Below are 12,648 nucleotides of genomic sequence, written 5' to 3' on the forward strand. Positions count from 1 at the left end.
GGAGCACAAAATGACAGTTTTACTGAGAAAGTGGCAGCAGAAGTATTAAGGAGGGTTAGGAAAGAGTGGTACTCAGATCTGAAATTTCCTTCTGATGGAGAATCTTACAGATCATGGAGAGGAGACTCAAAATATTGGCACATTCTAATTTAGCTAATTGGGAAAAGTACCTTTTGGAATGCAACAGGAGTTGGTATTGATTTTGACTGATGTCCATGATTGGGAAAAAGAATTAAAAACTCATAGCAAAATATAGCTCAGTGGAAATTCTTATAAATTTGTATTTTTAATTCCAGGCTACTCTCATTTCACACACTTTGTAGGATCCCCTGGATTAGCATATTAGACAATAAAACAGATAATTAATGAATACTATGGTAACTTCAGAAGACATATTGACTGCATAAAAGTTGAGTTATTAGAAACACAGATTGGATTATATAAAAGAAATAATTTAAATAAGAATTTCTCCCCTTCCTTAGATAATATCTAATTTAATTCCCTCAACCTGCATATTTAACTTGATATCTCTTAGATTGCTAATATTCAGAAACTGCTTCAATACTTGAATTGATCACACTATAAGAAGCTCCTATGAGTTTTATCATTTACATATTTTTCCACTGCTTGGACACCTTTTTTGAGAAAAATTCTAAATAAGAGACCATAATGAAATTCATACTGACATAAATTGAATAAATAATATATACTTTTGAGGCTATGTGTTAATACACATATTATACACACTCCTCTATGTATATATGTGTATTTGCATAGAAGTAATGGGATAATATTCCTAAGAAGATACTTGAATTAATAATTCAACTACACTCATGTTTAAGATTTTATTTTTCTTCTACGATTGTTTATTTCTTTCCTAATGCCCAAACAAGAAAGAAAAAAATAATAGGAATCAGGCTCTCTCTTTTCCTTTGAATTAGAAGTTTGATTTCATGGAGGAGACCTCTGTAATGATGTCTGGATGCCTTTATTTTTATTCCAGTTATCAGTATATTGCTGTGTAAGTATCTGCCAGCAAAGGCTTTTTTTCTGGTTCAATAATGTTTTAAGTGTCTGTTGTTCCCATTTTCAAGTCTCCAAAACTTTTATGTGAATTCTTTCAGCACATTTTTTTCATTATTTCTCGACCTTTTTTTCTGGATGGCTGAAATTTCCAGACATATAACCAGAAATGTCCTAAGAGAATTAATATATAAAAAACTAAAGCTAAGGAAATGGAAAGCAAAGAAAAATATGCATGTATAATACATGTAGAGACATGTAAGTTTATTTTAAGTTTTCCCTTAAAAGATAATACATGAATCTAATTTTCCTTATTAATATTTTTCACAGAGTAGCAAATATGGTGGAAAAGTTATCAAGAAACTCGTGTTTTAATAACTTCCAGACCTAATCTTAGTTCTTAGATTGGGCTAGTCTGTTAATGTCATTAATGTCAAGGAGTGTTATTCCCAAAGATTCCTAGCATTTCCAAAAAAAAAAATGGGTTTAAATAAGCCAAATAAGTCATTAAAACAAAATTCATAACATCGCAGAGACATTTATTTGAATGTAAAAATTCTTTCTGGTAATGTTTTTTATCAGTTAGTTACCAAACTTTTAAGTATAAAGAAACTTTAAAAGAAATATTCCATCAGATTTGAGGAAAACACTCTATTTTAGGGGAAAGAGGTGTTTGAAGCAAAATGCCAGAATCTAGTATTTCTTTTCCCTTTATTGTTCTGAGTAGATTCATGACTTACAATTTTCTAATAGTTTGCCTAATCGTACTTACACTGATCCAAATAGGTAAAAACCCCTATTTTGTGTTATTTTAGAACACTTCACCTTTACCTTAGTTTACATAATTTAGGCATTCATTTGCTCTATTGATCGTGTACATAGGGGAGAAGGTGTACGCACCAGGCAATGTCTCTGTTACCAGGATGTTAGGTCTCTGGGCCCATTTGAGGACTTTTCCATATTCCATGTCCGCCTCAGTGTGTTAGAAAAGGCCAAGACTTCTGAACAATACTGAGTAGTGTAGCAGGAAGGAAGTAGTGATACAAATAAAGGCAAGAATTTTTGAAAACAACTATGTAGCAGTAAATTTGACTACAGAGTAGGAAATACTAAAAAAATTTTCAGAGAAATACTTTCCTAAAGAAGAATGTCATTAAAATATTACAGAATTAAGGATTGCAATCAACAATATAGTTTTAAGCAAATAATGCCAAGTTCATAGTAAATATTTTTGTTAGTAAAATTATATTTTTAAAGCATTGTATTCTTAACTTTTTCTAGTTCAAATAAAGTTTCTATTCCTGGTGTTCTTGGTTGTAAAAAACAATATTCACTTGCTTTTATTCATTTCATAGTAAACAATTTGTGTTCTTATTCTCTGCGCAACCATGGGAATACGAAATAACTGCAATTCTGCACAACAAGAAATGATTCAAGTGAACACCCTGTTCTTCTCTACTTCTTCAATGTGATGATTTCAATGAGTTTGTTTATAGATTTTAGTAAAAGGAAAAAATGGCTTAATTTTAACAGGATGACTCAATATCTCTACAGGGTGGTTTAAAATCTATTTACCTTTTATTGACTATACCAGCTGCAAAATGTTCCCTTATTCTTCTCTACTTTTGAGACCCTCGGGTACAATAAATGTAGCTCTCAGGTTCTAGCAGTTCAAGTATTTTCAACTTTAAATCTGTATGGTTTTAAATTTTTTTAGTCTCATCATTGTATATAGTTGAGGAACATAAACTATGAATATTAATCTGATGCCCAGATGGTAGGAAATTGGAAGGACTTCCAACACAGCATTAAAGGAAATAGGCAATTGAAACCACCAGAAGAAAAATCTATTTTGAGAAAGCTGGGGGTATTTTGGAAACAGATTCATAAGACATTTGACTATATTAAATTGTTTGTGAATGGCACCTGTTTTAGAAGTTAATCCAGAAATCAAAAACCTGCTTCATACACCATCTACGGTAGGTGGCTTAGTTAGGTAGTATTTGCTCACTGCCAAATTTGCTTTCTAATTCTAAAATTTCTTTCCTCCTTTTCTTCCCTCCCTCCCTCCCTTCCTCTCTCCCTCCTTCCTTTTCCCTCCCTCCTTTCCTTCCTTCCTTCCTTCCTTCCTTCCTTCCTTCCTTCCTTCCTTCCTTCCTTCCTTCCTTCCTTCCTTCCTTCCTTCCTTCCTTCCTTCCTTCCTCTTTCTCTCTGTCTTTCAGTGATTTTACTTCCTTTCTGTTCATTCACTTCTTTTCTGTGTATGGTCAGAATGAGATTCATCAGCTTTGAAGTATACAGAGCACTCAGAAAAAGGGAGCTAATATTATGTGTGTAGTATAAGAGCTGAAAAGTAGTCAGAAATATATACAGGTTTTATTTTATAATGTTTCCTTAAAAATGCACTTTACCTTTAATTTGACTGAACTAGTCATAGTTCTACCCCAGAACAATCTTGTTCTTCCCTTTCTCAACCATTTTGTGCCTAATGTTCCATATATCTGGAGCCATTGTCTTCCCTTTTGCTTCGCGTGAAACACTTCGTTCTACACTACAAAACCCAAACTGGATTCTGTCCCTTTGGTGAGTCTCTCCTAATAACTCCAGCAGAAAGAAAGTAGCCTGTTTCATTTCCAGATTCCTAAAACACTTGTGGTTACATTGTTAATTTGTCACTTACTATTTACTGCCTTTTATGACAAGTTAGGTTGTTTTTATGACCCAAATGTTTAATGACATGAGCCTACTGAATTCATCACCAAGCTAGGCATATTGCTACCATAAGAATTCAATATACCAGGTTCACTCTGCAGGGTCCCTTCTCCACAAAAAGACAAGAACCCACAGACGGGTGGTATTTTCAAGTGGATATGTTCATCTCAGCTCCACCTTAAACTTTTTGAGTGGGATAACTGTGTCTTAATGGTATTTTTAACATCAACAATACTTTCTACAGTGCTTTACAGCATGCGGGCATGCAAGGTGATGGGAGTCAAAAGAGTGTGTCCCTTCTTAGATGGGGAGACTTCCTCTCATTAGACTCTGAGCTCCTAAAGGGGAGGGGCTAAGTCTCTATCTTCAATTCCCAGTGTAAACACCGATACACGGTTGGGGTTCACCAAGTGTTGTATAAGCACCGTGCGCTAACCGATTGCGCCACTGGAGCTCCAAGGGTTCACTAAGCATTGAGCACAACAAAATTTTGGACTCAATCAAACCTGGGATTAATCAGTGTAGTTTTAAGTTTACCTCAGACAAGTTACTTAACTTTTCTGAATCTTTTTATCCATCCAAAAAGAGGAGATATTTATTATAAAGATGTTATGAGAACTCAATTAAAATCGTATTTGCAAGGCATTTAGTACAGCATCTATATATGACTGACATTAAATGGTTATTTTTCTCTTTATCATTAAAACATGTGTGTGTTTACGTGTCTGTGTGTGTGCACTGATAGAGGAATGAAATGATATTCTAGCTTTGAGAACTGGAAAAATGAAAAAAATGAGGTGAGCAAGATGCATTTGGAAAATAGTTTATTCACTTTTTCAGCTAACACTTTTTGTGCCCATAATATGTGCCGTATCATGTTCTAGGGACCTGATAATGAATAAAGTAGAGTCTGTATCAGCACAACCCAGTCTAAGAGAGAAGACTCCTAATAGTCAATTGTCGTAGCTTTAGGACACTGGGTATGGCTATTTTAAACACGGCCTCAGAAATACCTGCCACTCCTTCCATTGACAAGTTGGGTTTGTGACCTATTTGCCCTGTAAGGCATAAGAGAAGGATGTCGTGCGACTCCTGAGGCTAGATCCTAACACCGTGTACATTGTCTGCCTAGTTGTCTTGGACCGCTTGCTGTCAGATCGTTCCCCTAGCAGCACCCCCTCTAGGAATCTGGCCATCATGCCGTGAGAAGGCCGGTTCACATGGAGAAAGCCTTCAGCCATTCAGGCCCAGGCACCAGATACCTGAGTGATAAAGCCTGAAGATGATTACAATCCTTAACTGTTTCAGTTTTTCCTCCAGACAACCCAGGCGTTGTGGGACAGAGACAAGCCATTCCTCCAGCTTGGTATTTTCCACAGAATTTGTCAGCAAAATTACATGGTAACTGTTTTGTGTCACTGAATCTAGGGTGGTTTGTTAAGGTGACCTAGTAACTGGAGCATCAGGGGATACCTGAACGAAGGTACTTAATTCAAATAAAGCTAAAGACTGTGCATGTGTGTGGGCATGTGTGTGCAAATTGGTAAAGGAATGAAAAGGATATTTTAGCTTTTTTAGGGCTGGGAAAATTTAAAAATTGAAGTGAGCAAGATGCATTTAGAAAGTAGTTTATTCACTTTTCCAATTAACACTTTTCGAGCCCATAATATGTGCCGTATCATGTTCTAGGACTATAATAATGAGTAAAGTAGAGTCTGTCTCAGCACAGCCCAGTCTGGAGAGTCTCCCTGAATCTTTTTTTATGATACTAAAATATAGACTATAAAGCGTACGGCTAACAGAGAGCAGTACAACTATCCCTTGTGGTTAGAAAATGAAAATTTTCATCACATGAAATAATATGTAGTTATATAATACTTATACACAAATTAAAACCAATTGTATTAGAAAATGAATTGAATCTTGAGGTATCCTATTAAGAGTCCAAAGGTTCTACTTTGGTATTCAAGGCCACCTAAAATCCCAACTATTACCTTCCATCATCTGAACCCCCATACTCCCCAGGCTGCCTCTCATTCCCTGAAGACCGAACACTTGCTCACTTCCAGGCCTGCGTTCGGCTCCCCTACCTCATTTTGTGGGGGTCTCCCCACCATGTCCCCCACCCTGATTCACAAAGGCTGCTGGTCTTGCATCTCTTTTTCCTTCTGTAGACTGTGGTTTGCATGGTTTCATTCCGTGTTAGGCTAATTCTCTTTCCTTCCCCAACAGAAAATTCTTCAAGGGAAATAGTGTGTCTAATTCATCTTTGTACTCTTACATTACCCATTTTGGGCACTTAATAAATATTATCAAATATAAAAAAAAACAGGACACGTTCTGAGGTAAGTTTGTGACATGGCAAGAAACACTCCAAAAACATTATCGGGGTCTCTAACTGCTCTTTAATTCCCAGATTGTAAAATGAGAACAAAACCAAAAATTACTGAGTTTTGTTGAAATTATAAAGTTCAAATTGTGGAAATCACTAATTTGGTTTGGAAAAACATTAGCATCTCTATTCGTGGAGACATCTGGATAATTCCCATACACAACTTGTGGTTCCATTTATAAACTCTGCCTTAATGAAAAAAATAGTGCACAATCTGGCAGGTCTAATAAATACCTCCTCGCTTGCTCAGCACAGAAATTAAACCAAACCCGAGGATGTAAATCATATACTTTCTTGGGACAGAGCCTGCCTTCCCTTCATTACCTTCTATGTGTCCAGCACAAATTATTAAGACTATATATTACACTTAAATTAGAAAAATTAGTACAATATTGAAGGCCGAGTATATGTGATTTTATAAATTAGTAATTCTGAGCGAGAGTGTTAAGTAAACATTTTGTCTACAGTATATTTTTGTATTTCCTGTGTCTCTTGGATCATACTTTCTTCCTGTTATTTTATAGAAATATTATTATTTACTAGGCAATAAAAAACCTCTATGCGGTGTTATATTGTCTGAATAAAACTGCAGGCCAAATTTATTCACAAAAAAGGAACTAAACATGTTTTTAAACAAATTAGACAGTTTTTATTTCAATCACATTATGATTTCTACCAAATATGAAACAATAGCATAAACTAGTATTCGCTGTGTCTTCTGATCCTTCTTTTATATTTTTGGGGTCTTAAACTTGGCTATATTTTCTGAAACTGGAAACTTTTCATAGTCTTTTTATGAGTTGCAGGAACACATGTCATTCATAAAGGGAGCTGGGTAATCTCCTGGCTAGTCTCAATACAGCGCATGACAGACAGCAGTGCCAATTAGGGGGCTCCGCCTAAGGCACAGAACGTTGAAAATGGATATCTGTTGGAGCAAAGAGCACCAATATAGGAAAAAGGAAAAACAGACCAGACTTGTGTAAAGGAGAAACTGAATGAATGTTAAGAGAATGTGCACATGTCAGGGGGAGAAAGAACAATCTATAACCTAGGTAAACTATAAACAATTACTGCAGTTGAAAAACACCTAAAACACATTGAGAGGTAAACTTTATGCTTTGTAAAATCCACAGCCCAGTGGTAAAGCAATATTAACCATTGAAGATCATCATAAGGTATAAGATGCATGAGCAGGAGAAAATTGCTGATGTTGGAAATAGTCAAAGGCAGTTAAAGTTACAGACGATATCATGCAGCCGTGTGCTTCTTACTCTCACTGGTGGTGTGTCATGATTGTTTGTGTGTGTTGTAGCACTTACACACTTTTATACTAGATGCTGGACACTTCATTATTCCTCTGTTAAAGTTTTAAAACTTTTACCCTTTTCTTTCATTTTTACTTTTACAAAGTATTTTGAGATAATGTACAAAATTTCATGAGCACAAGGAAGTATGATAATGATATTTCTGTAGAAAGGAGAGATTGGGAAGGAAAGAACATTTTTAAGAAAGAAGGACAATGAACCAGGAGGATTCTGGTCATCAAAAAAAGAGGAGAAGAATTCTAGAAGTGTGAATACAGCGAAGAAAGGAAAGTAGGATAAAAAAGAGTTTTCCAACCCTTTGTTTCTGTTTTATAAAATTTAAATGTTCATAGCAGCATTATTTACAATAGTCAAGTTCTAGAAACAGCCTAAGTGCCCATCAACAAATGAGTGGATCACAAAACTGTGATTCATTTACACAATGGAATACTACACAACAGAAAGAAAGAAGGAATCCCTATCCTTCACAACAGCATGGATGGAACTGGAGAGCATTATGCTAAGTGACATAAGCCAGGCAGTGAAAGACAAATACCATATGATCTCACTTATAAGTAGAAACTAATCAACAAAACAAACAAATGAGCAAAATAGAACCAGAGACATGGACATAACAGACTGACAGTGATCAGACAGGAGGAGGGAGAGGGATAACGGGGAAAGAAGGGGAAGGAGCAAGTCAAGGAACATGAGTCGAGGACTCATGGGCACGGACAGTGGGGTGGGGATTGACTGTGCGGTGGCAGGTTGAGGGAAAGCAATGAGGAAAAGGTGGGACAAGTAAAATGAAACAACAACAACAACAAAAAAAGATTCTTTCCAGAGCAGGACACATCACAACATAACTGAGACTTGGGCAGAAGAAAACCAGAACTCTGTTATAGCTCCAAATTAGAAAAGGCTTCCAGGAGGAGCCCCACCAACTGTTTACCCTGGGACAGGGTAACAGCTTGCTGGCTGCAGTTCTCTGTGGAAGCTAGATGGCTTTTCAGTTCATTTCTGGGGTCTCCCTGGAAGTGACTAATTTGGGGTATCCCTGGTCCCCCAGGGCACTGGGGCTCTCCTTAGTTGTCTGTTACCTGACCCCCCAAAAAGTAAGGTGAGTGTGGGTGCATAGTAGCTCAGAGTGTGAGAGACCAATAAGGGAAGTATTTAGGGGAAGGACTTAGCTGGTGACTTAAGTGGAAGAACTGAAAAGACTCTACCCAGGGTGTTAAAACTGGGTCAAGACAGCATAAAAACAATATGTGATAAATATTGATTATTTATCAAACCCCAATATATTATACTTTCCTGGACCAGAAAGAAAAAAGAAACGTTGTATATGTGCATATATACTATATAATACATACATAATATTATACATACATATATTACATTGTATAATATACACAGGAAGAAAAAAGCTAATTAAATACTACATATAAAGAAGGCAAAGAAGAACAGAAAAAATAGCAGGGAGGAAAAAGCAGTAGGTTATCTCTTGAACAGGAGATTCTTCTTTTTTTAAATATATATTTTTTATTTTATTGATTATGCCATTACATTTGTTCCATTTCCCCCCTCCCTTCCCCTCCACCCTGCACACCCCTCCCCCACCACCCCCCCTTTAGTTCATGAACATGTGTCTCAAGTTCTTTAAATTCTATATTTCCCCTACTATTCTTGCCCTCCCCCTATCTATTTTCTATCTACTGTCTATGCTACTTATTTTCTGTACCTTCTCCCCCTTCTCCTTTTCCCACTCCCCTGTTGCTAACCCTCCATGTGATCTTCATTTCTATGGTTCACTCCTGATCTAGCTGTCCTCTTAATTTGCTTTTGTTTTAGGTGTGGTTGTTGATAACTGTGAGTTTGCTGTCCTTTCACTGTTCATCTTTTTTATCTTCTTTTTCTTAGGTAAGTCCCTTTAACATTTCATATAATAAAGACTTGGTGAAGATGAACTCCTTGAATTTGATCTTATCTGAGAAGCACTTTATCTGCCCTTCCATTCTAAATGAAAGCTTTGCTGGATAGAGCAATCTTGGATGTAGGTCTTTGGTTTTCATGACTTGGAATACTTCTTTCCAGCCCCTTCTTGCCTGTAGGGTCTCTTTTGAGAAATCCGCTGACGGTCTGATGGGGACTCCTTTGTAGGTGACTGTCCCCTTATCTCTTGCTGCTTCTAGGATTCTCTCCTTCATTTTAATCTTGGCTAATGTAATGATGATGTGCCTTGGTGTGTTTCTTCTTGGGTCCAACTTCTTTGGGACTCTCTGAGCTTCCTGGATTTCCTGGAAGTCTATTTCCTTTGCCAGATTGGGGAAGTTCTCTTTTATTATTTATTCAAATAAGGTTTCCACTGGTGGGTGTTCCTCTTCCCCTTCTGGTTTGGAAACCCCTCTACCCCTATAATTTGGATATTGGAGTGTTTAAAGATGTCCTGGAGATTCCTAAGCCTCTCCTCATTTTTTTGAATTCTTGTTTCTTCATATTTTTCTGTTTGGTCATTTTTTCCTCCCTTCTGGTCCGCTCCATTGATTTGAGTCCCAGTTTCCTTTCCATTACTATTGGTTTCCTGTGTATTTCCATTCGTTTCAATTAGTTTAGCCTTCATTTGTTCCTCTAATTTGTGACTAAAATCAACCAGTTCTGTGAGCATCCTGATCACCAGTGTTTTGAACTGTGCATCTGAAAGTTTGGCTATTTCTTCATTGCTTATATTTATTGGCTCTGGGGCTCTGAGTTGTTCTCGAGCCAGGTTTTTATCTGTTTGTGCCTGTTACATATGAGGAGAGGCGCCTTAGGCGTTCACCAGGGTGAGCCCACCCAGGTCACTGGTTTGTGACTCTGTATGTGGGGGCGGGGTCAGAGAGGGATCAATGATGGTCCTCACCACTTGTCCAGTCCTCCTCACCGCTTGCCCTGCCTGTTTATCTGAGCACAAATTGGCAAGCCTGCTGCCCTGTGCTGCGTGGTCTCAATGCTCACCTCTTCACAGGTTTATCTGCGTGCAAATGCTCAACTGCAGACAGCCAGCTGTGCCTCTTCCCTGTGTCTGCCAGTAGCTACCCCACACCTGGGATCCATGCCCTCAGTTGCCTGTGCACCGCCCTGGTTGGGGGATCTTCCCTGCTCGACCCACTCTGCTGATGGCTTCACCCCTTTCACCGGTTTAGCTGAGCATTTCATTGTTTTCAGAATCTGTATTGTCGATTTTCTGTGTGATTTGGTTGTGTTTATTATTGTTAAAACTTTGTTGTTTTTAGGTTTGGTTGTGCAAGGACACAAAGTGTTTCCACCTACATCTCCATCTTGGCAGAAGTCCCCCTAGGAGATTCTTCAAAAGGTTGTTTTCTTTTCTTAACCTGCAGGGTCACAACTGATCTTTCCTCCCACTCTTTCTCCCCAGGGCTTCGTTGCTGATGTGGGAACCCAATGATGTGAGCATCCTGTCTTGGCCCATGGTCAAATTTACTACTGATACATTTTATTAGGTTTTAAGTTCACTTCACACTTAGGTAATGAACTGAATCTCTCCCAAGGTTATATGACAACTGGTAGCTAAATGATTAGAAACGATCAACAGTATTCTTACTTTTATTTAGCAGTTCCTCAATATTTGAGGTGGGAGACTTTAAACAATCTGGATGGCTTTGTGAGAAGAGGAGGCATAGAGAAAACTGAATACTTGCATACACACGCAAGATTCGCTTTCAAAAGACTCAGGTATCTTTGATTCACCCTAGTGCTGACCTCCACTGACCACAGGATAGCTTCCATTGGATATGAAATTGTCATCTCAAACTTAACTTCTCCAGAACTAGAAACCCAATTCTCTCAAGACAAGATATGGCAAAACAAAGAAAAACAACTTCTTCCCTAAGTTTTTCCCATTTTGGTACATGGCAGCACAGTGTAATTGTTTACACACACACACACACACACACACACACACACACACACACACACAGATCTTGGGGCCCACTTTGTCTGGCTTTCACACCACATATCCACTCATCAGTGATAAAATTTACATCATAATTTAAAATAAAAATCACAGGGACAAATATAATGGATGATACATATTCTAGAGTAGATTTTGGTGCTTACATAATTCAGCTGCCTCATTATAAAATGAATATCCTGGGAAGAAATAATGTGAGGAACGAAAAAAGTTTGAAGGAGAGAATGACCACATAAACGATATGTAGAATTTAATTACTTACCATAACTCCATTGCAATCACTCTCATCCAAGTCACCCCTCAGCTGAATTGTTGTAATAGCCACCAGCCTGTTCTCCCTGCCCTCACCCATGCCCTCCTACAGTCTGTTCTCCACCCAGCAGCCGGAGTGACAGCTTTAAACTATAAGTCTGATTATATCACCCCTTTGCTCAAACTCTTAAAGCAAAGTCCTTGCAAAAACTTCCAAGGCCCTATGGGATGTGAACCTCCTCTTCTCAAACCCTGGCCTCTCTGATGTCTCCTCCCACCCCCACAGGAGCCTGTCTCTGCAGCAGGAGCCTTCCTGACTTCCTGGGACATTTGATTTGTGAAATTACCCTGCTGCCTCAGTGACTTTGCACTAGCTGTTTTTTTTTTTTTGTCTGAAATGGTCTTTAGGAGTCTGTGCAGTGCCTTTACTTCGTTTGGCTCTCTGCCCAGATGTCACTTTGTTGGCTATTTGTTAACCCACTTTACAGATTTGGAGACTGCTAGTTCAAGAGGTTAACCAATTTGCCCATCATTGTTGGCAAGTAAGTGAAGAAGTTAGAAATTCACCCTGATTTCCGTCTGTTTCCAAATCTGGACTTTTAATTATTAACCTAACTGCAGTGGCTATTATTATTAAAATTTAATATGTCTATTCCCTGACAGTTCTGGTGGAGATAATGGCTGGTGAAATCTCTTGGTAAGAGACTCTGGAGCCCAAGCGGCTACTATAGGAGTGGCATGATGGCTTTTCCTTCCGCTGGGAGAAGCCCCCCTAACTCTGACCCCTTCCTGTGCAGTTCTGTCACTTTGGGTTAGGCATGCTGTCTCGTCACCTGGTCTGGTATTAGATGCTAGAAAATCCCTTCCACAATATAATTTTATGAGTTATTTTTCAAAATGATTTTCGTAGGTTGGCATTTGTCAACGATTCCATGTTTGCGAAATACATGATAGTTTCAATTGTGGAAATTTCAGCAAGTTTCTTCATCCTT

This window comes from Artibeus jamaicensis, unplaced genomic scaffold (assembly GCF_021234435.1).
Source record: "Artibeus jamaicensis isolate MK-2021 breed Jamaican fruit bat unplaced genomic scaffold, CSHL_Jam_final contig_797, whole genome shotgun sequence".
Lineage (NCBI taxonomy): Eukaryota > Metazoa > Chordata > Mammalia > Chiroptera > Phyllostomidae > Artibeus > Artibeus jamaicensis.